We start from the raw sequence: 27513 nt of genomic DNA, 5'->3' as shown, positions 1-27513 counted from the left end.
CCGGTGGTTGTGTATATATGATTTTGAGCAGAAGCGAACAACATGGACAGTGACTGGCTCTCCAGGGAACACTGCCCTGGCACCCAATCACCTCTGAACTCTCGGGGGGGGCCAATTTCAAACTATGACAGCTTCCTAAAAGATCACGCACTGTTACAACCTTCAAGTACTTCTATCCCATCTAAGGGACAGAGAGAGTGGGATGCACAGCAGAAATGTTCCACTTTGCACAAGTACTGTTTGTACTTGTTTTTGTGAAATGCATTTGTATGAACTGAGGGGAAAAAAAAAAGGGCCAAAGCAGATGCAGCATTGCCTTGTTGCTAATCATTAGTTTTCTTGGGTTTAAGCTGTTATTGCACACAGCTCATGGGCATTCTAGCCATATGCAGGCTCACAGCCCAGCCAAAACTTGGTCCAATATGTACTGGCACTTTGTGGTTTAAAGTTCATCCTTCATTCATTATTACCTAAACACCACTCATCATCAGTTCAGCTGTACAAATTGCTGATGCTAATTCTTTTTATTATAGGCAGGCCCTAGGGCTTTCAACTGTATCCATCAATAAATGCACCTCTATCCACTCTAACATGTAAAGACAGATTAGGCCATTAGTTTTGAAACTTGCAATTGCAGTTATCATAGGATATCATAAATAATGTACTAGGATTTTTTAAATTTGTATAAGCATTTCAAAAGCAAATTTAAAAATCTTTTTTTTTCTTCTTTTTTTTTGGTTATAAAAGAAAGTAGCTAAGTACATAAGAATGTGCCAGGGGAGTACATAAGTCATGCAAGGGGAGGTTTAGGTCAGATACTAGAAAGAATTTCTTTACAGAGAGGGTGATCAGACATTGGAATGGGCTGCCCAGGAAGTAGTGGATTCTCCATCCCTGGAGATTTTTAAAAAGAGACTGGATGTGGCACTTAGTGCCATGGTCTAGTAACCGCAGCGGTAGTGGATCAAGGGTTGGACTTGATGATCTCGGAGGTCTCTTCCAACCCAGTTGATTCTATGATTCTATGATAATGATAATGTTTATTCACTGAGAGAATTATAATCCTCAAATTCTTGCAGGAGCTTACAATTTTATCTGCCATAATATATTTTATATCTCTATTATAAATAGTATGAGAAATTTTTTTTTTCAAATACTATATATATGTTTATTTGGACAATTCTTGCAATTAAAAATTAAAAGAGCTCTTCACAAAATGGTACCTAGGATCTTTCCAAACATAATTAACATCTTCACCTGTTTTGCAATTAATTAGAAAATCAGAAAACTGCATTACTTGATACTGCTTGGACACTTCACCTCGAATTAGTCAGATATTGACGTTCTGCTAATACAAGTGTTCTGCAGAAAGAGCTTCTCAAATACAGGTATTGGAGGAATAAAGGTAGGTTCTTCATAGTCTAAAAATAGTAAAGAGCTTTGAAGATCCTCAATAAATCAAAATACAGGCAAAAATTACTTTTCAGTTAGTGAGAAGAGAGGAATTCCGGGGAAGACAAAAAAGAGGGGCATACGGGATGAGGAGAGAAGGTACATTGTCTAATCATGTTGGCACTGGGGCCCAAGCATTTTATTTACCAAGTAACTTCAACTAAGAATCACTTCACAACACAAACAATAAACAGAGCTACTTCTTGTGTTTAAGATTCTCTGTAATTCTGTACTAAAGAGTTTAACAATTTAAGAAGCATCAAAGCAGGTGTATTTCTTATATTACTTACTCCCATTAGACAAAGGAGGGAGAGTTGTTTGGTTTTGTTTTCTGTTGGCGTTTTTTTTCCAGTTCTGTAGACTGATGCTATCCAGTGCCAGTGAGCACAATGGGAGCTTGGGTATATGGTTATTCATTCATGTGGAAACTCTTCCTCTCATTTCCCCCTGTTACACCGTAGTTCAATAAATGCTTATTCTGAAGTTAACTATCCTTCTAGATGATGGTCTCAGTAACAAAACTCACCTGAGAAAAAAAAAATTAATTAATGTCATGCTCTTTATGAACTAGAAGGAAAGTTAAAATCACCCTCTCCAGACCTACATTTAAAAATCTGTTTAGTTCTTACTATTATGTTATATACATATATTATATACATTATTTTTATTAATAAAAAGCTCTAAATATTTATTTCTCTAAGAATTACCAGAAAAATTAAATTTAGCTTATCCAGTTTGACTAGTGGGCTCATAACTTGTGAGATTTTTCAGACCTCAGCTGAAGATCCAGATTTTCCATGGAGAGCAGAGGTATTTCTTCACACATTAGGATTTTGCATTAGACTACATCACTAAAGTCAAACAAAAAAAAAGAGATTAAAATAACAGTTTTAGTAGAAATTTCCTCCAAGGTTAATTAATGTCATAATTTTTGTATATGATGCTATTATTCTTTCTGTTATCACAGAATCACAGAATATGCAGAGTTGGAAGGGACATACAAGGTCCCTCATTGAGTCCAACTCTTAACACCGCACAGGACCATTCCCAAGAGTCACACCACGCGCCTGAGAGTATCATGTATCATCCAAATGCTTCTATCAGTAATATAGGTATCAATATGCTTGAGATTATTGCACCTAAATTTAGACATTGAAATATAAGTACTAAATTCAGTTAACTAAATCATAGAATCATTAAGGTTTGAAACGATCCCCAATATCATCAAGTCCAACCTTTGACTGATCACCACCTCGCCAACTAAACTTTAGCACTAAGTGCTACATCCAGTTGTTTCCTGAACACTTCAAGGGATGGTCACTCCACCACTTCCCTGGGCACCCTGTTCCAATGCTTAACCACCCCTTCCATGAAGAAATTCTTCCTGATGTCCAACCTAAACCTCCCCTGGTGCACCTTGAGGCTACTTCCTCTCATCCTATCACTATTTGCCTAGGAGAAGAGGCTAACCCCCACCAAGCTACAATCTCCTTTCAGGTAGTTGTAGAGAGCTAGAAGATCTCCCTCGAACTTCCTCTTCTCCAGGCTGAACAACTCCAGCTCCCTCATCTGCTCCACATAAGACTTGTGCTCCAGACCCTTCTCCAGCTTATTGCCCTTCTCTGGATACACTCCAGCACATCAATGTCCTTCTTGTAGCGAAAGGCCCAGAACTGGATATAGTACTCAAAGTGTGGCCTCACCAGTGCCAAGTACAGAGAAAAAAATGTCTGACATGTTACTGGTCTGGTATATTGCTATAAACTCTATTCAAGTATCCTTAATACTTTGACACATTTAAAATGTTCACTACAATTAATTAAAATTCTACCTTTAAGGCAAGTTATTCATTTTGACCAACTTGCTGTGACTTCAACTACAATTCAGTTGATCCAAAGTAGGTATGTGTTTTAAAGCAAGTAGAATCATTCTACATCCCTATAGATAAGCAACAGGATTCCAGTGCCTGAACATAAGCATCTAGAACTATCTGAGATACCCAAGACAGATTGGGTTGGCAGATGTGATGCAAGGCATCTTGCATCTGATTCAGATAGGATTCTGCACCCATCTGAAGTAGCACTTGGAGGCCAGACAAGATGCTCTAGAGAGTTTTAAATTATGTTACGCACTCAAACCCTACCCTGGATCTCACTTGACTATGAAGCTAAAGCAAATACCTCACATGTAGACCATTGCAACTGGACAACTATTTCAGGTGTCAATCTCAAGCTGAATCCTGCCTCTACTGTCCTTTTTGGTAGGTTATGACCAAATTTCCAACACCTAAAACCAAGCAGCACTGGACTCTTCTTTAAACTTCGCAAAACCGGAACAAGGTGACACACAAAGTGTTTTACTCTTCACAGATCACTCCAGTCTCTAAAGAAGGAGTTTCTATTGCCATTAAAATAGGATACTGTAACTGCAAATGTAGCTTTGCAAGGTCCATTATCTGACAACAAAATTAATCACAACTAAAGGTGTATTTACTTTTAATCTTGTGTAGCTTGTGAGGTTTTGGGGGTTTTTGAAAAAGAGAGGGAGATGTCTAAAAAGGTTTTCTTTTCAGATTCTGTATGCTGGTTAAGGAATTTTATTTGATGATACACCATTATTATGCTTCTCCAAATACCAGAGAGTTTAATACATTTTTGAGCACAGGCTTCAAGATTAAAAAGAATAACTTCCAAAAATAAAATTACTACCATACTTTTGAACAAGCAAAGAAACATAATAATATGAGACCTATGGGACTACTGCTATACCTAGCTGTATCATTCCAAGTCATAAAATTTAATTGCTGGAGAAAGATATTCAGGCCAATCAAGTAACACAAGGTGGTGGTAAAACACAGTTGTGGCTGTTATTCAGCTTCTGGATTTGATAATATCAGTGAAAAGGTAAATTTAATACAAGTTTTATTAGTAGCTGAAAATGCTGAAGGTGGCTCCACCTTCACCTTTTCAATCAAAATCAGCCACCCAAAGAGCTTTTCTTATATGAGATTCACAAAGTGAATTTCAGAGTATCTGCCATGGTTATGTGAAGGATTCGACTCTCTTTTCTCTGACAGATCTAGGCCATCTGAGCAGGTTTTAAACCTCCTTCATCACCGCCGAGACTGAAATTAAAAAGGAGGTAGGCAGTGCTCAGTCTGAAAGCTTTATAGTATTGAAGGCTAGCAGAGAAACTGAACACATGGAGTTAACCATGAAGGGATATGATGCTATTTTAATAACTAACGTTAATGATTATGGTGTCTGTTGCTCTAGTCCTTTAGCTTTCTCTGAAAAAGCTATTATGTTAGATCTGTGAGCAACTGCTGAAGTCAAACCAACCCAACCTACCAAATGCAAGAGATAAGCTGAAGAGTAAGACAGAAAGGACAGGTCGTGGTTTAAAATCCATTTTATAGTTTACTATATTTGATTCTTAATATTAAAAATAATGTTGGATTTTGTCGGTTTTATTCAACTCTGGACACAAATCACTTAGACCTACCAAGAAAGCCTGGTGTTGAAGGTCAACGTGTATTCTGGAAAGGTAAAATGATGGCTGTGCTCAAAGAAAGAAAAAGTGCTAGAGGCTTGAAAGCACTGAGAGATATGAGGAAGTGACCTCAAATGGCAAAGAAAGGGAAAAAATTAGACCTAGTTCAAGAATCATGACAAGATCACTGCATATTAAACTGGTAAATTAAAACTGTCACAGAAAATTACTACTATAAATTATTATGCTGGTAAAAAGAAAACCAAGGAGTTGTACCCTCTTATTATATGACTACTTAATGTAGTCGGCATTACTATTTGCTGGGGTGAGGGGCATCCAATTTTTGTATTTATAAGTATATAGAAGTTCCTAATTGTTAGTATGTAGTTATTAATCAAACATAATTTTTAAAAAAGAAAAATAATCTATTAAAAAAAATCTAAATCAAAAAATCTAAAGCTGCCAATAGCTCAGTTGGTTAGAGTATGGTGCTAATAATGCCAAGGCTTTAGGGTTCAATCCCTTTATGGGCCTTTCACTTAAGAGTTGTGAGTTGGACTCAATGATCCTTATGGGTCCCTTCCAACTCAAAATATTCTGTAATTCTGAAACAACAGATTTGGTTTCATTTTTCAAAGAAAGTATTTCTTGGACAGAAGCCTAAGTTAAAGATTGTTTAAATTAAAAGGAAGGACATGCACATTCTCTTCATCATTCTTCTCTTCCCCAATTACAGTTTTGCTCTCTTCAATGCCAGAAAGTATTTACACTAGTTAAAAATGAAAAGGCCTTACAAACCAGGCTTCCATAGAAAGTCATAGGCAGACATGTTTTTCTCCAGTGTATAGTTAGACATTTCTGGGAAACACTAATGAAGTGGCTTCCAAAAATATGAAAAGAGCATAAAACAAAAATAGAACAGAAGGCATAGGCCAGGTTTCTTTCCTCCAAAATGGAAACAACTATTCAATGTCTTTACAACATTAGCATTATATAAGTCCTCCCATAACAGTGTTATGTGAAACATTGGCTACTGTGAACCAACAGAAAGAATATGACAAAGCATTTGTCAAAGTACAAAGTAGTACTTTTCTTACATTTTCATTTCATTCTTCTATTAGATTCTAGTCCCACTTGTTTCTAACTCCGGCCACTATTGAAGCTCCTTAACAGAAAAACTTCTGTGCTTCTTCACAAAAGAGACATAATGGATAAAAATGGAAAGTCTTTATCAAGACCACAGTCACCAGAGAACCTCATCAACAGTTGGTAAAAACAAAACAGAGAAATTGTTTGCCCACTATGCTATTTCCTTTTTCAGTGGGCTCCAATCACTTACCTCATGGACAACAAATTAAGTTCAAGAATTCTCCTGACCTGAAGGGAAAGGAGAAACCAAAGAGAACAAGGATTTTCAAATAATAACTTCTACCAGAAACAATCACACTGTGGGAACCAACATAGAGAGTTCCAACATCCATCCCCTCTACCTCCAGAACTACCTGTAGTCTAATACCTGAAATCATTATGGCAAGTCTGACTCATCCTTTGGCAAAGACCAACTGAAAAATCATTAATTAGCCAACAAACAACCCAAAAGTGGTAATACAGAGAAAGCTGTACCTGTAAGCCTTTACAATGTGCCGTTGCTATGAGGATCATCATTGTGGATCTGAACTTTACAGCCCACTGCTGAACCAGGAATATACTGTATATACAGAAAAACTATGTACGTTTATCTCATGGTTTCTGTTGATAATGTAGACTGATATACACTAATTTTCTGACTGTCACATAGCTATTCATACACAATCAGTTCATAGTGGTTTAAGGATTGTTATACTTATGGGGATGTAAATGTATTTTATATGCAAGGGGAAGAACCAGTTGTAAATAACAAGAAGAATAAATATACCTGTGAAGGGAGAGTAACTTAAAGACATAATAGTTTGGTCAGTAAATGGAAAAATGTTCTTTTCAGAGGCTCTACATATGTTCTGGTCAAGACTAGAATACATACAGAAATTAAAAGAACCAGACAGTTAAAAATCATCTCTCCAGGAAGGAGGCCATGAATTACCAACAATTGCTTAAGACACTGAAAGAAAGACACAGAGACTGAAATATGCAACTCAGAATAGCTGTGGACACAGCATTAAATCATAGTGTCTTACTTTCTCCAATAAAACATTAAAGTTGAGGTAGGATTGGGTATACACAGACTTCTATTTTATCTCTCTTTTTAATGGGTAGGAAGTTTGGGAGAGTAAAAAATACTTTACTTTAAAAATCTGGCTTTGAATTACCTGAATCATTCACTAGTGAGAAATATTTTATTATTTCAGCTGACAGAACTAGGCCTGTCGTATTACTATGCTACGAAATCAGAAAAGATTGCAATTGAACTGAAGCAGTGATGAACCAAAAAGTTCCGGCTTCAAGAGAAATGAGGGAAGTAATGTTATCTGCTTGATTACTTAGTCACCTGTATACTTAGCTGTTTACTCAAACAGGGGTGCAAAGGTGCATAAGGTGTGAACTTAAAGTATCCAAGAGAGCAGAGGATACCCATCACACCCTTCAGCTACAAAGGTGACAAGGATTCTACACAGTACCTAAATTTCTCAGCACTTTCTTCAATCATATGTATCTTGCACTCATTTTGAATCTGTATTTAACATCTACTGATTCAGAGAAAGGAAGTTTTCTCCCAGGAAGGTTTTCAATATTGTTCCCACAAAGTAACTGTGAGAATGAGGTATGAGCTCTGATTCGCAACCAATGAAGGGTGTCTGTTAGACACTTACTGCAGCTGAAAAATAAGGTTCAAATCTGAAAGATGAAAACTTTTCAAAATGTACATTTCAACCAACTTCCATCACAGAGGCGTGGATAAGGTTCCCTTCTGTTAATCATTTCTGTATTTTGCTAAAGTGGAACTCTAACTAGCAAAGGAAAAACAAAAATATTAGAATTCATGTAAAGCTTATTGGGATTAAGCATTTGGCAGGTTGCATATACATTTAGTTTGTATCCACTAACTAGATATCATTAAATGGAGTGACAAAACCAGGATGATATAGCCTGCACTAGTAGATATTGTTGGATTTAATAAATACACAGATGTAATGGAACCTGTGAGCCACAAGAGTTGAATGAACTCATTCATTGTTACTGGGTCATCTGCAGTTTTTGCAAACTTTTTATTAGACAACCACTGAATTTGAAGAATTATTCTAACACATTTAATATTATCATTACCAAAAGAATAAATTCCAAAATGTCTAAATCTATGCAATATATATGGAATATTATTTGTGTTTGTGCTTAACTTAAGTTCACTCAAAGCATTCTCTGGGGTGAAGAAAGCACATAAACTATTTTTTTTTCATTAGGCAAAGCAAAAACTAGCTACGTCATCCATCATTCATCTATTTTCTTTTTGTGTTCTATTAAAATAGCTTATGCAGTAGCCTTGGCTATATTATTGATGACATCGTAGTGGCTATTGGACTCATATAGTGGTCTCCAGGAGTTTCCAAATATAAATATATTCTAAGGAGATAATCCCTAGAGCATGGATATGGAGGAATGCTATCTAAATAATGCCACTTCTGTTACAGAAGTGGTTTCAAATTAATTGTTTCTTTCTAAAGCTATAATTATCAGGAGAAATGCAGTTAGTCAGAAAAGATGAAGTTAAAAAGTGTATAATGTCTAATAGCTCATTAAATAGGAAATACATTGTAAATTTGGGAATCAGAATGACTTGCAGCTAATTGTGACATGATGGGTCATGTACATGAAAAGAGACTTTTTTGGTAGGAAAGCAATTTGGTAATGCTGACTGCAGTCTGCATTTACCTGACATTCGGAAAGATCATATGACACCAATGCAGATGAGGTGAACAGTGAAGAGAAAAGGAAGGGCAAGGAGAGCTAGAGGAGAAAAAGTTAGGTTATGAGCTGCTGAGAGCATACCGAGGAAGGGGAGAATATGAGTGTCATTATTGGGTGTTCAATTTTTAAAGTGCGAATGGGAACAAGATGCCATATTAAAGAGACTTGGAGTATTCATGCAGCTATAGTTATAGCTGTGTCATCAGTTTTCTCACAGTGGGGTTTTATGTAGAGTTCATACAGGTGAATTAACAATTTTTTAATTTCTCGTCCAATGGGAAAACATACTAACTGTTTGTTAGTATACGTACTAACATACTAAAACATACAAACTCATTGTTCTGAGTACGATTTTAAAGCATACTTCATTTTTAGAAGCATGAAGTGGGTATTTACTAGATGTCAAATACATATTTATAATAATGCAACAAATCAAAGCAACTCCAAAGAACATTTGAAACACTTACATATAATTAAACTGTCAAAAAGACCCCAAACCCAAAACATTATAGCACAGCCTCAAAGCAAAAGAAGCTCAGAACAGCTAAGCTCAGCTTAAACTTTCTCCTGGTACCTTTTAAAAGGTAGTGACCCCAACAATTACACAAGAAGATGCAGACATGATCAGAATGGAGAAGGCAGTTATGCATTTGCATGGGCACAAACAGGTGCATGCCACACCAGCCTGCACAAACAGAAGGGCTAAAGCCACTTCAAACTTCTCACAATCATGTAAAGGCAGAAAGTAATGTACAAAGAACTGCAAGATGTGGGCTCAGAATCACAGACAATGTTTATAAAAAGAATAGTAACATCTCATTTCCATAAACGAAAATTAATCTGTACTGGGGGGGGGAGGAAATCAACATTCCCTTAATCGGAAGTTCAACCAGGGTTCATGGCCATATCTTTCTTTGAACATCCATTGCACAAATACCAATGTAATCCCTTGATTATGAAGGTTTGGACACTTGGCTTTAATGTGTTTTAAGTATTACCTTAATTCCAATGCAATGTCTATCCTTCATGAATCTAGACTGAACAGAAAAAAGCAGAATCATTAATAATGAGAAGTGTCAGTGTATTCGCTGATAATAGTGTATCTGAATTTATGGCATGTTATGTTAGCATATAAATACAATATTTCTTCTGTCTTGATTCCAGTAAGCTTATAAAACAGAACTTATCTCTCTGTATTTGCTGCTGTTACCAGACCTCAAGATAAAACTTCCCATCTTATTCAGTAATAGCTTCTCTGTTACAGTATATAGATTGAAATATTTGGATGCTAACTTTGCACAGGTAACACAGTCCAGAGAGAGTATTCTTCTCTTGTGATGGTGCTGAAACAGATCTTTTTCCTGCACTTAAGCTCTAAACATGACATCATTTCTTGCATGAATACCATAGCCTCATATACTCGGCCAGAAAGTGATATTTTACTTTAGTGCCACACCAATAAAATCACATTTGAAAATTTACATTATTGTAACTGCAGTCTCTAACACTATAATACCAAGTAGTTACCTGTAGCATCTTTCTGAAATTTACTTGCTGTTACATAGTCTCTGTTCTGAACATAAGGGGATTGAATGTTTATAAAAGGTGTAGGACTGACAAACCACTGAAATAAAGCACAGATCTTAAATTTATACCCAGAATATGGACACAAACATAGTTGTCACAACAGCACCCCACCTACACGCCTTCTAACACAGATCACTCTAAGCAGTTAGCCGTTTATTCGGGCTTGATTCAGAAAAGACGTATAGCACATAATTAATTTGATTAGTCCAACTGAAGCCACACACTTAGAGCTGAAATGCCTTGCACGATCAGATCTCAGGTTTTGCCTCTCTGTGCACACAGCAGGTGCACATCCTACTTTTTGCTAGTGGCGACTTTTGTGACTTGGACACTTTTACAGTACAAACCAAACTAAGACTACTAACTCATCCTAGACAGAGACAAACCACGAGACAAGCTTCAGATGGTAACTACTCTAACACTTCACTGGAAAAAATCCAGATTTCAAACAGTTTACAACACATAAATAGCACAGACACCTATTATCTTTCCTCAGAGCCATCGAGCCCTTCTGCGTGACTTTGCAGTGCCTTTAAGTGCAATAACACAACAGCCAGCAACAAGTTATGGTTATTCTAGAACTTGAAAGGCAAAACAGGTATCTTAAACAGGAAGAAACATTGAAAAAGTCTCAACTGAAAGGGGATCTAGCGTACATAGTCCCAAGACAGTGCTCACAGCTCTCCCAAATGCACAGTCATGAGGCAGAAGGCAGCACCTATCCCAAGACTGCATATCAGAGTTTTCAGGTTCTCTCATACATGCAGTTTCACATGGTGAATGAGAAGGCAGGGAGAGCCTGTAACCAGGAAGACTGCTCTGCTTAAAGATGCTCGGATGAGCAAGAAAATCCACTTGGTGATCCAAGGGCTGAACTATACCCTGTACCCCATCCATGACATGACATGTCAGACGTATATGAGATGAGGGTCACATGCTGCATAGCTAACTGGTTTGTGGCAAGATGGACCAGAAGCCACAGCTCTGCCTTATCAATATGTGATGCAGAAACCACAGTAAGGAAGCAGAAGAAATCCAACATGAGAGTATCACTGCAAATGTGAGAGACTTGTCAGATCTGTGCTTCTGCCTCTAAAAGAGTTGGTGTGAGACTGCATGTTACTCACAGATTTATTTTAGAAATGTATTAAATCCTGCTTTTAAAAAGTGAAAAATAAAGTAAAACCAGTACACTAAGCAATTGCAGTTTGGTTTTAGAAGGCATTTAAAATACGTAGTACTGCAATACCACTTCCTTGCATATCAAGAAGGAAATTGCTTTATTGGATCAAGCCAGAAGTCCATCTAGTCCAGTATTTTATCTTCAAATACTGAATCTTATATAGCACCGAGGAGGAAAGAAATATTTCAGAGAAAGGTCAGTATACAACAAAGACTAGAAATTTAGTTATCTATTTTAAAAGTGTTTGATGCATTTCTTAATATTTTGCTATTTATACACCCAGTTAAGTTTGTTAAACTGTGATTGTTCATTTATTTTCTTGTGAAGTTTGTCAATCTAAAGCACCTTTTGCAGCATTACTCCAATTTGTGATATAGCCATAGAAGATTACCAAACACCCAGGACTCAAAAAAACCCATGTGTGCTTTCACCTGTGTGCTACCCCGTACTGTGGCTCTCCCCTTGGCATTGTTAAAGGGATGCTCACAGTTGAGGCAGCTGTATACAGTGTTGTCCTGATACCGAGAGACCTGTGTTCAAGTTTCATATTACAAGATCAGCAAGATGTGAAGTGAGGCAACTAGAAAATGCAAGCTATTAACATAGCACAGATTATGAGGTTTGATAAGCTTCAAAGAAGAGGAAAAAACCAATTTCCAACTTTTTACATTTGCAATTATATAAGCAATTCTTCTATACCACAAAGTATATAGGAGCTACTCCTGTAAGTGTTTATTTAAGGACTAAGAATCAAATCCATACAAAGCCTTTTCTAGTGCTACTTCAAACAATAGTTACAGCTACAGTGCATTCTACAAATCACTGTACTGATGTATCCAAACAAAAGGAAAAGCGAAGAAAGATAAAATGAGATGAAGTCACTGAAAAAACCCAAGTATGTAGTGTCCTGCCATAACCAGTACTGTAAAGCACAATGTCTTTATTTTCTCTCTTCTATCTCCAAAGTGTTTTTCAAAACATATGGCATGAAAGAAGCTATATAAAAATGCCTTCAATTGTTTATCTTAAAAATGTGACTGCTCTGCACTACTAGTATGAAAAAGTATATCAAGGGGACATTATTATTTTGTCTTCTTTTTTGATAAAGAATTCACTACACATGGAAACGAGTGGCTGGCAAGGGTGCATAAAGAAAGAAAGCACAAAACCTGCTATCTTCCCAAGTTCTACAAAGAGCAAAAGGAGATAGCTCTGTAACTGTCACCAGGAAAAATTAACGACATTACTGTTTGATGTGTTCGCATTCATTCCTATGTCTGATGAGTTTTAGGCACCTGAACTGAGTCATGAGAAGTATTTTGAAGTAAATATTAACAATTACAAAAGCAAATCACAGGGCCACATTTCCTATTGAAACACCTCCCAGAGCGAGCTTGTGTTTTTAGAAAGTATTTCAAACGTGAAGGTGTGCACTTACAATGGATTCTGTGAAGCTCAATATACCATGTAAATCTTTTCTCATGGAAAAAGAAAAAAAAAAGGCAAGCAAAACCCTTTTAAAGTTCACTCTTAAATTTAGTGATCTAAAGATAACAGAGCAAATACTCCAGCTAGTTTAAAATGTCAGAGCTTCAACTACTCCTAGGGAGCAATGAAAGCCTACATCAGTTGGGGATGCCCCTCTTAACATATACAAATGGTCACGAACAGGGACAGATCAGTATTTAGTTCTTCTGGCATAGGACCCTCCTATTATATTCATCCTAACACAACTTTTGCATCAATGCCTTTAAAATTCAGCATTTCAAAAGGTAAATGAAAAATGCATTTTCCAATGAAAAGCTATTGTTACCTGAATCACCTAGAGCTGCAGCAGAAAAACGATGAAAGACATTTAAATGAGATGTTTAAATATAGATTGTAAATATGAGACTGAACATTAATTAGATCTGTAGGGTCTTCCCTTGCTTTAGCCTCTGTACTACCAGGCAGTCTTTGTTTACTGTCATTTATCTTCTTTGTTTGATGACGTTTGACTAACAAATACATTGATGAATTGCATCTGTAAATGCCATCCATATATCACTAAAATAGGATGTACTCGGTGCTTCAAGCACACTGATGCTAAAGGATTTTTTTATTATTATTTGAACTTTCAGTACTTAACAAAGGAAATATTTCTGCTTTGCTGGATAAATTTCCTGATTTTTATTTTAATTTTCAGTGAACAAACAGCTGCAGAATAATGTGACTTAATGAAGCATTTCTAATAAAATTCAGCAGAAGTTAAAACAGGGGAATAGAACTGCTTGATCACTGATAGTTGTATCCAGAACCATATTTCAAGATGGTGATCACATTTCCATTTATAGATGAGTATCAGGTAATGTGATTTTCTGTCTTACAAAGTCAGTGATTTCCTTTAGTCTGGTAACTAGTTAGCACTGTTGTACTACTTATTTATAGTAAGTAAAATATACAACATAATAAATGCAGCATCTTTCTAGTACACTATTTAGGTTTTGTACTGGTTGGTAAGTAGCAACACAGACAACAATAAATTTAAGTGTGAAGATGCTCAGATCTCAAAAACTCCATGGTTATATTTTGCTTACCAAAAACATACTGCCTGCATTTGTAAAGATGTCTTTTATCAAGTCTGTCATCACCTGTAATGAAATTATGAAACTTCTTGGCTGCTACATTTTTCTCTGCCACCACAATTCAATGTAAAGTATTATTTGCTTTATGTAAACCTAGAGAGGGTTCAATGAATCATCACTTTGCAACCTGCCAGTAAAACAATCTCCAATATCCGTCTGTACACACATATCTATTTACTTCCATTCAGAACAAGTTTTTCATGTATTCCCCACCAGAACTATCAAGTGCATTACAAGCATCTACACATAAAGCTGAGATCCCTCGGATCATAAGAAGAGCCAGGTAAAAAGGTTATCGCATGTGTCCAGTGCAATAAAAGATACTGCCAGATTAGTTGTCATTCTCTGATAAAAACAGTAAGATTGGATTTTATCTCAAAGTCACCCACTACCAGCAGTGTATCTCAAATTAATACCACAATTTTGAAAGCCCTTTTATATACCAAAAAACATGTGGAACCGGTGAAGAGTAAACCTGATTTGCTATAAACTAACTGAGCAAAGCTTTCCACTGAAATTATGGCACTTACGTAGTTTATATTTATAAGAATAACGGTACTGCAGTTTTGGAAATTGGGACTACATGAAACCAAAACCATATGGTTTTCAATACTGCCTCAGCAGTATCAGCTCTCTGAAATAAAATATTAATAATTAAATGTATATTATTGCTTTACTACTGTTCATTATACACTTACAAAACAATTTAGGCATCAATATGAGATGACTGCACAACTACTGTGAAAAAGTATAATGAAACCTGTAACCTCTGCCACCTCTGATAAAAATACCTTAGTATGATCTTTCTCAACTTCAACTAAGCTATACGCCTCGTACCATTGAACTACTATTTTTCTAGTGTTTACCCTACACTACAGAAAATAATCTTAATTTATCAATTTGACTTAACTTAGATTAGCCCATAAAGCAGCTTTAAAGTGTTAAACATATACCAGGCTGAATGCTAAAGTCTGAAACTAGTTGGTAAGACAGAGAAACCAGAAAACGATTATCATTTAGTCAATAGTATCCACTGTGGTGCAAAGACCCTACGATCCCGAATGCTTTACAGGGCTTTCAGAGACAGGGGTTGAGTATGTTTATTATTTAAATTGACAGTTCTGCACGAGTAGAAGCACGGTTCTTTAAATACTGAGCAAGTGTCTACTGGGGGGGAGGAGGAAGGTTAGCAGAAGTGAGGTACTTAGTGCTTTAAAAGAAAATACTGATCATCTCCAAGCAAAAGCTGGAAAGAGGGAACTGTAAATATTTTAATACATTTTAAAATGCTTTAAGCAATGATTTTAACTCACGGTAAGAAATATACAGAAAAATCATGCATGGCAACTCCTAACAGGGTAGTGCAAGCTCTTGCTCTTTATTCTTTGCATTAATAATGTGGTGTCCAATCCTACAGCTCCACAGGAACAAAGCAGGTTATTTTCAAACTTTCTCTTGCAAAGCTATAAATTGGATGGAATAAGGGAAAACCCCTCTCACTGTGGCATATAGAACCTGAAATATATTTAGTAGGTAAATAAGTCCACTGAAATGCAAAGAAGGTAAAGTGGAGAGACAAGATATGTTTCATACTATATACCCACAACTTGGGGAGCACTACAGGCAGAAAGAAACGAAGCCATAGACTGTCTCTTTATATCTTTTTTCTTTTTTAGAGGATACATAAAGGGACTCCTCGCTCTTTCAGTCGCTCTCTGAAGGTGGCCTATAAAGCGTCCGGGCAGAGTAACCGCCCCCAAGTCCTCGAAGGTCCTGCGAGTTACCGGCCACCCTTCCTATAAAAGTTGAAAAATGGGAGAGTTCCCCTGCTCCATCCGCCAATGCCCCCTCGCCCTCCCTCCCCCCGCCCCCGGCTCTGCTGAAGCGTTCTTTTGAATAAAATCAAAGAAAATGAAAAAGGAAAACAAAAGCCTTGTGGACCGCCCGGCGCAAGGCTGTAGCTGGCTGCCCTAGGCACCCAGCAGAAGAGCGGCAAAGCAGCTCCTCCTCAGTCCCGGTTTCCTCCAACTTTAGGGCACCGGGAGGGCGCAGCCCCCAGCAGCCGCCCCGCACACCCCACGCCCGGTCCCCCGCGGCCGTTTGCGCCCGCAGCCCCGGGGGGTCTCCGCCGACCGCGGAGGCGACTTCCCGGCGGCCCCACTAGAGCCCGGCCAGACACACGCCCCCGGAGCACTCCGCTCACCTACCTGCAGTCCCGATTCTTGCTAGAAACGCCTAATGATCGGACGCCTCCCGTCCGGGGGGAGCTCCAGCTTTACCGCCCGGGCATCTCCGGCACACGCCCCGCGCCCCGCCAGCGCCCGGGGGCACGGAGCGGCGCCGTGCCCGCTCCGCTCGGCTCCGTTCCCTTCGCCCCGGCCGGGCTGGGGCAGCGGACGTCCGCGGGGCACGAGTCTCCTCCCGCCTGTCTGGCAATACACCAGAAATCCGGCTAAGAGATGCTAGAGGAAGGGTGAAGGAACTGACAAGAGAGGGAAGACTTGAAGTGTTTCTCGTGCACGATTTCAGAGTATTAAAAAAAAAAAAAAAAATTAAAAGAGGACGAAGTATGGTTGAGCTATTGAAAAAGGGGAGGATGGGGAAGTCCTGCAGCCCAGTGTGCCTCCGGCCCCTCCGCCAGCTGCGCGCGGTCCCGATTCAGCCCCGCCGGCAGAGGAAGGAGGAGAAGCGCGTCCTGCAGCAGTCCCTCCGTTAGAGCATCTCTGATTGGTGTTGCGGTCCACACACAGCACGACTTCCCCCTCCTGCTGCCTCCTTCTCCCTCTTGGGAAAAGTAATTGGAGAGCGAGAGATTCACCTTCAGCAGCAGCCTCCCGCGCCCAGTCTGCGCTCACCGCACCACACCGCACTAGGGCGCGGAGCCGCTCCGGGCGCCCGGACAAGCAGAAGGAGCTCCAAGCGCGCCGTGCGCGGCGGGGGAGATGGAAGGGGTGGGGAGCGAGGGAGACGCCCCTCTCCTCCCCCGTCTTTATCCGGCCACTCGGTGCTTTTCTCCCTAACCCTTTACGAGGCACCAGGTCCCCGTGGCCACCGCTCTGCGTGACCGAGGAGCGGAGCTCCGTCGGCAGCGACCGCCCCCGCGGCCGGCGCACACCGGAGCTGGGCCACCTCCCCCACTCGCCCCGAGGCGCTGGTCTCCCGTCCCTCCTGTCCCCTCCGAGCGGCGGGCTGGGGGTGCGGAGTTTCCGCACAGGCGCACGTGGCCGGGGAGGGGAAGATGCCCGACCCCCCCGGCGGCCCCGCCACCGCCCCCCCGAGTCCCTTGTGTCACTGCGGCGGAAGGCGGGGCGCCGGGCGGGGAGGGGGCGCCGGGCCGGGCCGGGCCGGGCAGCTATGCCGGGGGAGGGGGGCAGCGGCCGCGGCGGCTGGAGCAGGGGCAGAGGCAGGAGGAACGCGGTGGCGCCGGCGGCAGCCAAAAGCTGGACTGTGTCTCCCTCCAGAGGGAGAAGGGAGTCACGCACGGCAGCTCCGGCGGCGGGAGAGCTGGGGACTCGGCCGAGCCCCTCTTCCCGGAGCGGTGGGGGAGCGGGCTTGGTCTGTGCACCTGCACTCGGGAGGTAGTGAGGGAAGATAGTACGAGTCTCTTAAGAAGATGGATTTAAAGACCGGCTTAAAGACGGGTGGCGGTTCGCAGTCGTCTGCCACGACTACTGATTAACAGAGGGAAATGTTCCTGGGTAAGGATAAGTAAAAGCACAGTTTCCTAATTTATCTTGCTGTGTTTTGTTCCAATCAAAAGAGTGTGCAGAGAAGTGGAGGGGAGAGAGCCAAAGAAGGTGAGAAAGAGCCCTAGTTCGTTAAAGTAATATAAAACAGAGTCAAATTCTCAGTTTTCTCCTATAATTCTGGTTCACTACTAAGTTAAATGGGGATGGATGCATGCAGCATTGAGTACTGATATACCTGATCGTCTGATGTGTATTTTTAATTCTACCAGGTAGTATAATAGACAGTTTTAAGAAAAGACCTTTTGGTGAGTCCTTAACTGTTACCACATCTTACATAATGTTCATAGTCAACTTTGTGAGAAACGGAAGAGGGAAGTGAAACAGTTCTCCTCTTCTTGTTCATGCTACAGTTTTTCTATCTAAGTAAGCATCTGTACAATGTTTGTTTTTTTGGGTTTTTTTCCAAAGCAGATACAGACCTTAAGGGTTTAATGTTGACTACCCTGCACACAGTGATGCAGCTGTAGGATGAAATACAAAGTGGCTGGTATGGAAAAGGAGAGTTAAAAGTAGTCTAGTATGCGGCTGTCACAATCACTGTTCAGAAAGCACTGCAGTACACATACATGCCTGGATGCTAACTGCAGCCAAATTAAAAAGCTGCTGGTTGTAAAGACAAATGTGGTCGCATCTCATTCATTGGAAGCTGATACAATAACATCACGATTTCCCTAGTTGATAACTGTGTTTCTAGATTTGCAGACAGCTAAAAATGATGTAGAGGGAACTGAAACAACCAAGATCCTGCTGCTATTAACAGTGTAATTTCAGGACACGAGGCAGACCCAAACTAATGTGGATTCACAGGGGTTAGATGCTCCTGTCCCACCAATGTAAAATGACCAGGGATCCAGAATACATAATAGCATGGGTAGTCTTTCCTTTTTCTTGTGTCAATGTAGGACCACAAGTATTGTTACTGGATTAAAAGCAGTGAAAGCACACTGAAAATGCAACTACAGCAAGTAAAATGCAACTACAGCAGCTGTTGCACCTTGGACATAGCAAACACCTTGTCGTTATAGGAGCACTATTCTACCTGCACGTATCATTACACTCAAGCTGACTGCATAAGACCAGAGAATACTTGCTAGTTTCATGTTGGTGTCCTGCTGTTACAGAAATTTGGCAAACACATCTGAAAACACAGAACTATCATCACCCAATTAAAACAAACAAGTCCCATGCAAACAACAGAAGAAAAAGCAGCAGACAAAGCAAGAGGTACACTGACCTGGTTTGAAACTCAGGAATTTTGTCTGTGCAAATCTTGAAACATGTGGTCATTATTTATGACATGATGCTGCTGCACATAAGCAGTTGTTCCAGATTTCTTTGCACAACATCTGAAAATCTGAACAAATCTGCAATACTCACATACTCACAGTTTGTGTGACACTATGCGCATGAAACCATGTCCTGAAAGACACTCTTGGGAAGAACTGAAATGATCCGTTGCACCTATACAGTGCAGATGGTGTTACAGATGCTTACTTGGTAAGTCTGACTCATCTCCAAAAGTGCATTTTTACATGCTGCACATGCACAATATGATAAATTTACCATTTTCTGGAAACACCAGATTGGCAGACTTTGCCCTTCACAACCTGTATTTATGTCTTTCTGACTAGAAAATCCCCAGCTGAATGCTGTGGCCTTAAAACACAATACAGTCACAAAACACAATTGTTACATGAATGTTCTGTCTTTATTCCTTCAGCTTGTTTTGGTTTTGAGTTAGTGTCACTATTTCTTACTTTTCATCAATTTGTAGGGCTCTTCCACATGTTAAAAGACAAGCATAAAACATGAAAATGGGCACTGGCACTTGCAGTAGGTGTAGTGTTTGGAGTAACTTTAGCATTTTCATTTGAAGGTATACAGCACAGAATAAAAATCAGGAAAATAAAAACGTTTCTGACTAGTTGCATATATGTGGATCTGATACGCAAATTTTTAAACACCAGTTTTACTCAGAGGCATGCATGTTCCAAGTAGCTGAATAAAGGAAAATTTATATTTGGTAGCCACATGTAGATTTTGTCTCTAAAAACTGATTAATTTATCAATGTCTAACAACAATTTTACTCCTTTATCTTTCCCAAGAGACTCCTCCCCTCCCATCATTCACCATGCTACTAACTTAAACTAACTAAAAATGCCAGTTGTGGCACTGTTTTTCAGTTTAATAGTTAGGTTCTTGGTTTCTCATTTTGTTCCTAAAGATTAGGTTTTGATTGGGTCTTCCAACTCTCTTAATATTAAACTTCAGGTACTAAAATAATCACAGGCCCAGATCACAGCTCTCATGAGCAGTACCTCAATGTAAGAAGACATAGTGACCTAGAGCCTGATGTGCAGCAGCATCCTACAGCTTTCCTTTATTGCCACCCCCTAAAGCTGGGGAAGAGGAAGAAAGGATCTCAAAAGCCAGCTGATATAAATTATTATGGTTATCATCCTGACACTGTGAGCTGAGATAATCCAACAGTGTCTAAAAGTTCCCTTTACAATATGTGTACAGATACACAGTCACACAATTATGTTTTTATCACAGATGAGAATCTGGTCCACTGAATTTAAGTTCTTTAAAAGCAAATTTATTGTGGGGTTCTTTAATAAAGTCTCCCACAGGTACTTATTAAAATCATGCTGATTGCTGGATTTTGAAGGAAAAGGGGGTTTTAACTAGCATACTGGAATCATCATCTTTCAAAGCTTCCACATAAAATGGAAAAACTGACTGCAAAAAAACCAACAGAAATAACCACACTTTCTTTCCTACAAGTGATGCAGATAATATGGGGGGTTACCATTTGAAACCATTCTCCTAAGATATAAATGACATGGATTGCTTATGCATGCTAATATAAATGCTGGTTACAGAGTAATGATGTCTTACAGGATAAAAACAAAACAAAACAACAACAAAACAAACCTCAGATACCTGTATAGTCAATGTAATTTTGGAAGCAAGACTTTGTTGCTTTCATTGAAGAGGAGAGAAAGCTGGGAATCAGAGAAAAAAAATGGGTTGAAGCTATCTCTGGAGGTCTGGTTGGACTGACGATCCAAATCCCAGTCGTAGGTAGCCTGACTTCAAAGTTAGAACAGGTTGCCCAGGGCTATGTCTTGTGGTTTCAGAAACCTCCAAGAACAAAGATTCTGCCCCTTTTCCAGCATTTGACTACCCTCATTGGAAAGGATTTTCTTCCTTACATCCAAACAAATTTTTCTGAATTTGTCCTTCTTCCTTTTGTGCCCGTTGCCTCTCAACCCTTTGCTGTGCACTTCCAAGAAGTGTCTGGCTCCATTTTTCCTGTAACCATTCATATGTAGTTGAATACAGCAAGTTCTCCTCTTTCTCTTCTTTAAAGGGGCTGAACAAACAGTTTTCAGTTTTCTCGTATGTCATGGCTTCACCACTGCTAGGACACACAGTTGATTCATGTTCAAATTGTTCACCATATCTGCAGATGCAACAACAGCATCAACATCTGCAAAGATGTTCTCTATATAGTACCAAGCTTGTACTGTTGCGTGGGGTTATTACTGTTGCAAGTCCCAGGTGCTGGACTTGCATTTGTCTTTGTTGAACTTCGTGAGACTTCTGTGAGTTCAGTTCTCCAGCCTGTTTTGATCCTTGTGAGAAGCAGCCTTGCCCACCAGTGTATTGATTGCTCCCTGCATTTTGGTGTCAGCTGCTGGGAGGGTTTGCCTCCATCATCCAGGTTGTAGGCAAGGACTGTAAGCAGTATCAGCTCCAGTACTGAACATGGGGAAATGCCACTAGTGATCAGCCACTGCTATTTAAGCATTGTAGTGCCACAGATTTGTACCCGTTTTTTAAACTACCCAGCCAGCCCGTAAATGCCCAGTTTGGCTATAAGGATTTTGTGGGAGACCGTGTTAAAAGCCTAACTAGAGACAAGACCCACTGCTCTCCCCTTCCCCACACAGCCAGTCATTTCACTGTAGAAGGCAATTATGTTGGTCAGGCAGAATTTGCCCTTGGTAAATCCATACTGACTATTCCACATCATTTTCTTGTTCTTCATGTATGCAGAAATTATTCCCAGGACAATTTTCTCCACAATCTGCCTGCAGAATGACCTGTAGTTCCCCACAGCTTCCTTCCTGACTTATTTAAATTGGAGACATTCACAACTTTTGGATTATTTGGGATCTTATTCTGTCACCATGAACATTTGAAGATGTTAGACAGCAGTCTCACAGTGATATCAACCTGCTCCCTCAGGGCATTTAGATGCATGTGGTCTCACAGACTACTATATGTCTACTTTGCTTAGATGGTCCTTATTGATCGTCCCCTATTGGAGTGATACTTTACTCTCCCAAACTCATAAAGAAGCCTTGGGATGAATGCTGTTTGTCTGACACCCAACAGAATATCATATGATCAGATCTTATGCTATTTCATCAAAAAGAGCAAAATCCCCCAGGCTGTGAGAACTGTAGCTATTTTGAAATATAAAGATGCTTCCTCCTAATACTTCGTAAAGCACCTAAGCTCCCTAAAGGGGAAAGATTTAAAAACCCGCTCTCCTCATTTCTCATTTGCTACCTCTTGACAAGTCACTACTGAGCTTTTTAGATCTTTTATATATCATCATAAGGCACTTTACTTCATGCGTTTGACACCCTATGCTGCCAGGCACAGCTTCTGAATCTTGCTCTAGGTGAAGCGCACACAAAAAATTTAGGTGTTGCAGTATTTCATGCCATGACTTCTAAATTTCTTTTTGAATCTGGGCTTTAATCCATGTGAAAAGCAGAAAGAAACAAACAGCAGAAGAATTCAGATCAAAAGTAGAACAACATTTGCTCTCCTCACCTTTTGGATATAGTCTTAAATTTTCTTTTTAACAAGTAATTTACTTGGCTAAATTACATATTTCATAAATAACAGGTCTGAGTTTTATTATACCAAAAGGAAGAGTCCATGGGCCAAATATTTGGGGGTGCCTACAGGGCTTTATTGCACAATAAAGTTGTAAGTGACAAGAATATTAGTAGTGCCATTTTCTTATTGGAGATAGAATAAGTATTATTTGCGTGCTTGGGAAAAGCCCCAGACTATTCCAGGATGAGATATTAGCCATTTTTCCTTCTTTTTTCTTTAAAAAGAGAACCAAATATTCCTTCATCTGCATCTCCGGACTCAGAGCACGAAACAGAAACAATCACTAAATTGGGCATCCACAGAAAAAAAAAAAAAGAAACAAACAAACAAAATCAGGGCAAAAATTGTTCACACATAACTGACCTAAATTTGAGTTACTGTATTATACAGGTCATTTGTGCATGCATTTTTCTTAGTTGGATACTATATGGTAGTTCCTATTTTCCTGTGTATCATACAGCATCCTCTTGCAGTCATGCTACAAAGAACTCCAAATAAATGAATAAATATTTTATCCTTGGTTATAAGTAGGTTAATTTTATTTCAATTTTACATTAAAGGTTGCATTATAGACAAAATAGGAAACAAAGTAGACCTTCTTACTTAATTTTATTCTATTTTAAAATAAATGTAATTATTTCCAAAATTATATATTGAATTATTTTCATGAATAAATTATGTTGACATAATTAAATTATATTAAAGGAGACCTTGTGAAAACAGGAGGTGGGGCAGACCCATAGTAGTAAGTAGGTAAGTAAGATCAAGCTGATTTCACAAAACAAATCATGCTTATTTTTGTCTGAAATCTCTTTACTGATCATAACGTGTTGGCAAACTTGAGAACCCCTCTACAGAAAAGATTAGACTTCACTGTAGAGATTCATGGTGCCATTTATTATCTCATAATATACATTTTGTAATCTGTGCAGTGCCATTTTAAAAACAGGCATCACAAATTCTGTTAAAAAAGGTGTCAAAGCTTATTAGCCCAGTAACTAAGTTCCCTTCCAGTCAGAGATAAATTAGGGGGTTGTCAGATGTGTTGTTTGCTGAAAAAAAAAAAGGTCACTGTGAATTTACCTGGGTTATTTTTTCTAGAGAAATAATACTACACCTGTTTAATAGTTAGAAAACTGTTTAATAGTGTGGCAGGAGGGCCTACCCCAATAAGGCCTAGGATTTGGTCGGAGAATGCAAATAATGCAAGCTATCATGCAAGCTATCTGTGGTGAGCTACTGGGGGTGCAAGGGTGCTGCTTTGGTGTTGAACTATGCTAAAACCAGCCTGGCTCACCAAACTTCAAACACACATCCTGCTTTTTGAAGCAGAGTTTGACAGATGAGCTAGTCGCTGGCCTGTAAATCTATGGCTATCAGTCCACCACTTTAAAACTATAAAGCCTAGTCCAACTTTCATATGGCAGATTCTTCTACATACTTCCGTGAAGTGTGTGGAGCTTCTCCCATGAAGCAGGAACGCCTGGCTCTTGGTTACTCCCCAGTGGTTAAGAAAAGAGAGAGATCTGCCTGCTATATCATATGGGGAGTTATATAAATCTCCACTTAATGATTGTTTCTTTTGCTAGCTTTGATACAATTGGTTTACTACAATTGCTTTGATACAGTGCACTATACTGTTTTATGCTATATTATACTCTACTAGTAGGTTTTTAGCTTTTACACTGTGTAGTAAGTAATTCTGATTAAGGTCTCTCATCTGCTCATTTGGCACAATAAATAATTAATTTTATATATTTATATATCTTATTTGCCATCCTTAAAACCTGCTGGACAAAGTGATTTAATCACACCTCTATAATTCTTTAAATTTAAACCATTGACATAATCTGAGGCTAAGATGGGATTCAGCCCCACCTACGCTCATCTCTGAGAAGGAGTTTAGAAAGCAAGGGAGTCCTTTCTGCACCCTGTGACTCAGTGGCAGGGCTTTTTAAATAACTTTTGTCTAAGCCTTCCTCTCCACCCGAGATAAATAATTACAAAACACTCTTCCAAACAGTATCATCCAAATTTCTGAAAGTACACTTAGTGAAAGTACAGTGCATTAAATAATTAAATAGGAATAAGTTGTTCTGTTCCTCAGTATTTCTTTCTGATTTTAAGTCTTTCTTCATCTAAATTTTAACCACCTATGTTTTAATAAATAAAGGAAAAATAAAATTGCACTCAGTAACGTGCTAAGCTTATGTATGTGCATTAAAAAACATTAAAAAATGGCCTAAAGGTTGTCAAAGATTTTGCATTTTATGATGTTTTAATAGTAAGACAAAAAGATGTATTTTGATATCATGTTTCTGCATACTGAGTAAAGGCAAAAGTAGAGCTTTTAAAGAGTCAAGAGCAGAAGAAGTATTATTATTTAGAATATTACCATATTTGTTCCAAAATAGCCTGAACCTGAAGAGGAAGGGGGTAGTTGGGAGTGGGGAACAGGATGGGATCAAAACATGGATAGGACACGATTATTTTTAAATGTCTCAATTGCAGATTTCAAGACATTTTCAAATGCATGACCAAAAGGAAACAATTTTTCTTTTGAGAAAAGAGAACCAAAGAGCATTTCAGCTTGGCTGAGGACAATTGGCTATTAATTCAGCATGAGAAAATGCCTCTGATAAATATAGAATCAAAAAATCAAGTCCATATATATAAAAAGTTACATTATCTAGTTAGATTTGCTATATTTTTCAATGGGATTACAAGTGTGGAGCTAATGGACTACACAGTTAGTAGTCTGAATATAAGCAATTTCTCTTGTGTAAATATGGCTGAAAATTCTATGTACCTAGAGAGAATTACTATCACCTAGATCTCAGGATCTGCAAGGCTAGGAAGTCTGACTGATTTAGCTTTGCCTTCCATCTCAAGGCTTTCCTCCTTCATCAAACACATGGTAGGAAAGCTAAAGGATGTGTGCCTTTGAATTTTTCTGCCTTTGTGGCTCTCATTGACTGATTCCTTTGAAGGGAGTAGTAGACAGTCCTTTCAGAGCTTGGACTGCATGATGGCAAAGCACTCTAATGCTGTGGTCCTGCTCAGAAGACTTCATGGTGCCTCTCTCCGGTGTTACAACTAAGCCCACTCTCACTGACCGAGATGAAATTAGTTTCTGGTACCACTTATAGGTGAACATAAATGACAACATCTGACTCTCTGCACATGCATGCGCTGCCTGGCATTCATCATCCCGCTGAAACATTTGCCCTGAGGGACTGAGTGCCTCACTTCTGGCCAAGCTGCAAAACTTCATCACCTGCCAGATTGTCTCACATAGCAAGTCAGTTCAAATTTCCATTTCTTTCTTTGCCACAAGACATGGTAAATGTAACATAAGCACCTTGTCTTGATCTTGGATGTGGGTAGCTCTTATATTCTGACATCCAGTTCAAATATAATGTAAGTACAATAAACAAAAAGTGAGGGAGCCCTAGATCCTTGGGGATATATCTTGTATGATCTTAAGAATAATTTTGACATTTTCATTCTGACTGATGCTTAATCATGTATAATTTTCTTCTTAGAATGTATTTTAGAACAGGTTGTTTCTGTATGCACTTTTGGCCCTGACATTCAGTATTCACAATGAGCAAAATCAGCATTTTTACTTGTGGTTGGGGGACAAACTTCCATAGTAGCTGCAGTGTCAGGAAGATGTGGCAGGATTTGGAAACTGAAAGCAGGCTCAGTTCTTAGAGCTTGGTGTGTAAAAATTTGCTTTTCTAAGCAGTTCAGAGGTATCTCATATTTCTCTGCTCTGCACAGAAGGCATAGCCTGGGAATGCAAAGAAATGCTGCTGGCTAGAGAGATAAATCCACTACATAAATCTTCTTTGTTTTCCTCCCACTTTAAGCTTCCTGGCGTATCTGTTGCTCCCTGCCAGACATCAGTTATGTCCTTATCCACAAGTGCCCTGGTTTTCACTGCCATTAACTACCCATAAACGTCAGAGAAGCTCGTAGAGTCTTGGGGAGGGATTTCTGAAAAATTCAGAGCAAGCAGTGTAATGGAGAGGTTTTGCCAGCAGATGTCAGAAGGCAGAACGCAGACAACGCAATGCCTTACCAAATTCTGGAAAAGGACATTTCAGTCTTTTTATGCTTCCCCTTGCTTCTCCCCTCCTTCTCTCCTGGCATATGTATGCATAAGCACGCAGAAAGAAAATCACTAAGGGAACACTAGCTTGGAATTTTTTTTTCATTCTAGTCTAATACAGATAAAAAGCAGAAGATTCAATATGTTGTTAAGCTTCAGGTAACTTATGCGAGAGAAAGAGTTGTCTAAAATTTGAAGTTGCTAAACAAGCTGAATAATAACAAGTTCTTTAAGCTCTGGAACTAATACAGTCTCGATTTTTATGGATTTTAACTCATGGTTGATTGAAGCTTTTCCTATGGTGGGGAAATCCAAATCTTCACTTTTTTTGTCTAACAGTGATCCCAAGGGACAGGTTTTCAGAGAGATGTTAAAAACATCTCTCTGTGGTTCTTCTCCTTTCTTCCCAGGCATCTTTTCGTATTGAAATACAGTAGATTTAAGATTACTACCTGTCTCTCAAATTTTGTTGAAATCAGATGGGG

At 39.1% G+C, this 27513-nt stretch overlaps 1 protein-coding gene across 11 annotated transcripts in view; it reads right to left on the bottom strand.

The window, feature by feature from the left end:
- The window catches only part of FAM19A2 (family with sequence similarity 19 member A2, C-C motif chemokine like), a 180620-nt gene extending 163151 nt beyond the window's left edge, over window positions 1–17469 (bottom strand). For 5 of the 11 annotated variants that reach the window (XR_003530124.1, XR_003530120.1, XR_003530121.1 and 2 more), the window contains exon 1: window positions 16446–17469. The gene's annotated coding sequence lies outside the window, so the exon portion shown is untranslated. Of the gene's footprint in view, window positions 1–6041; window positions 6065–16445 lie in introns of those variants that run through there. The other 6 variants (XR_003530132.1, XR_003530128.1, XR_003530131.1 and 3 more) reach the window with 6 other exon arrangements.
- Between the last annotated feature and the right edge of the window lie 10044 nt (window positions 17470–27513).

This window comes from Corapipo altera, unplaced genomic scaffold (assembly GCF_003945725.1).
Source record: "Corapipo altera isolate COAL_440 unplaced genomic scaffold, ASM394572v1 1, whole genome shotgun sequence".
Lineage (NCBI taxonomy): Eukaryota > Metazoa > Chordata > Aves > Passeriformes > Pipridae > Corapipo > Corapipo altera.
This window is presented reverse-complemented; position numbering and strand designations above follow the sequence as displayed.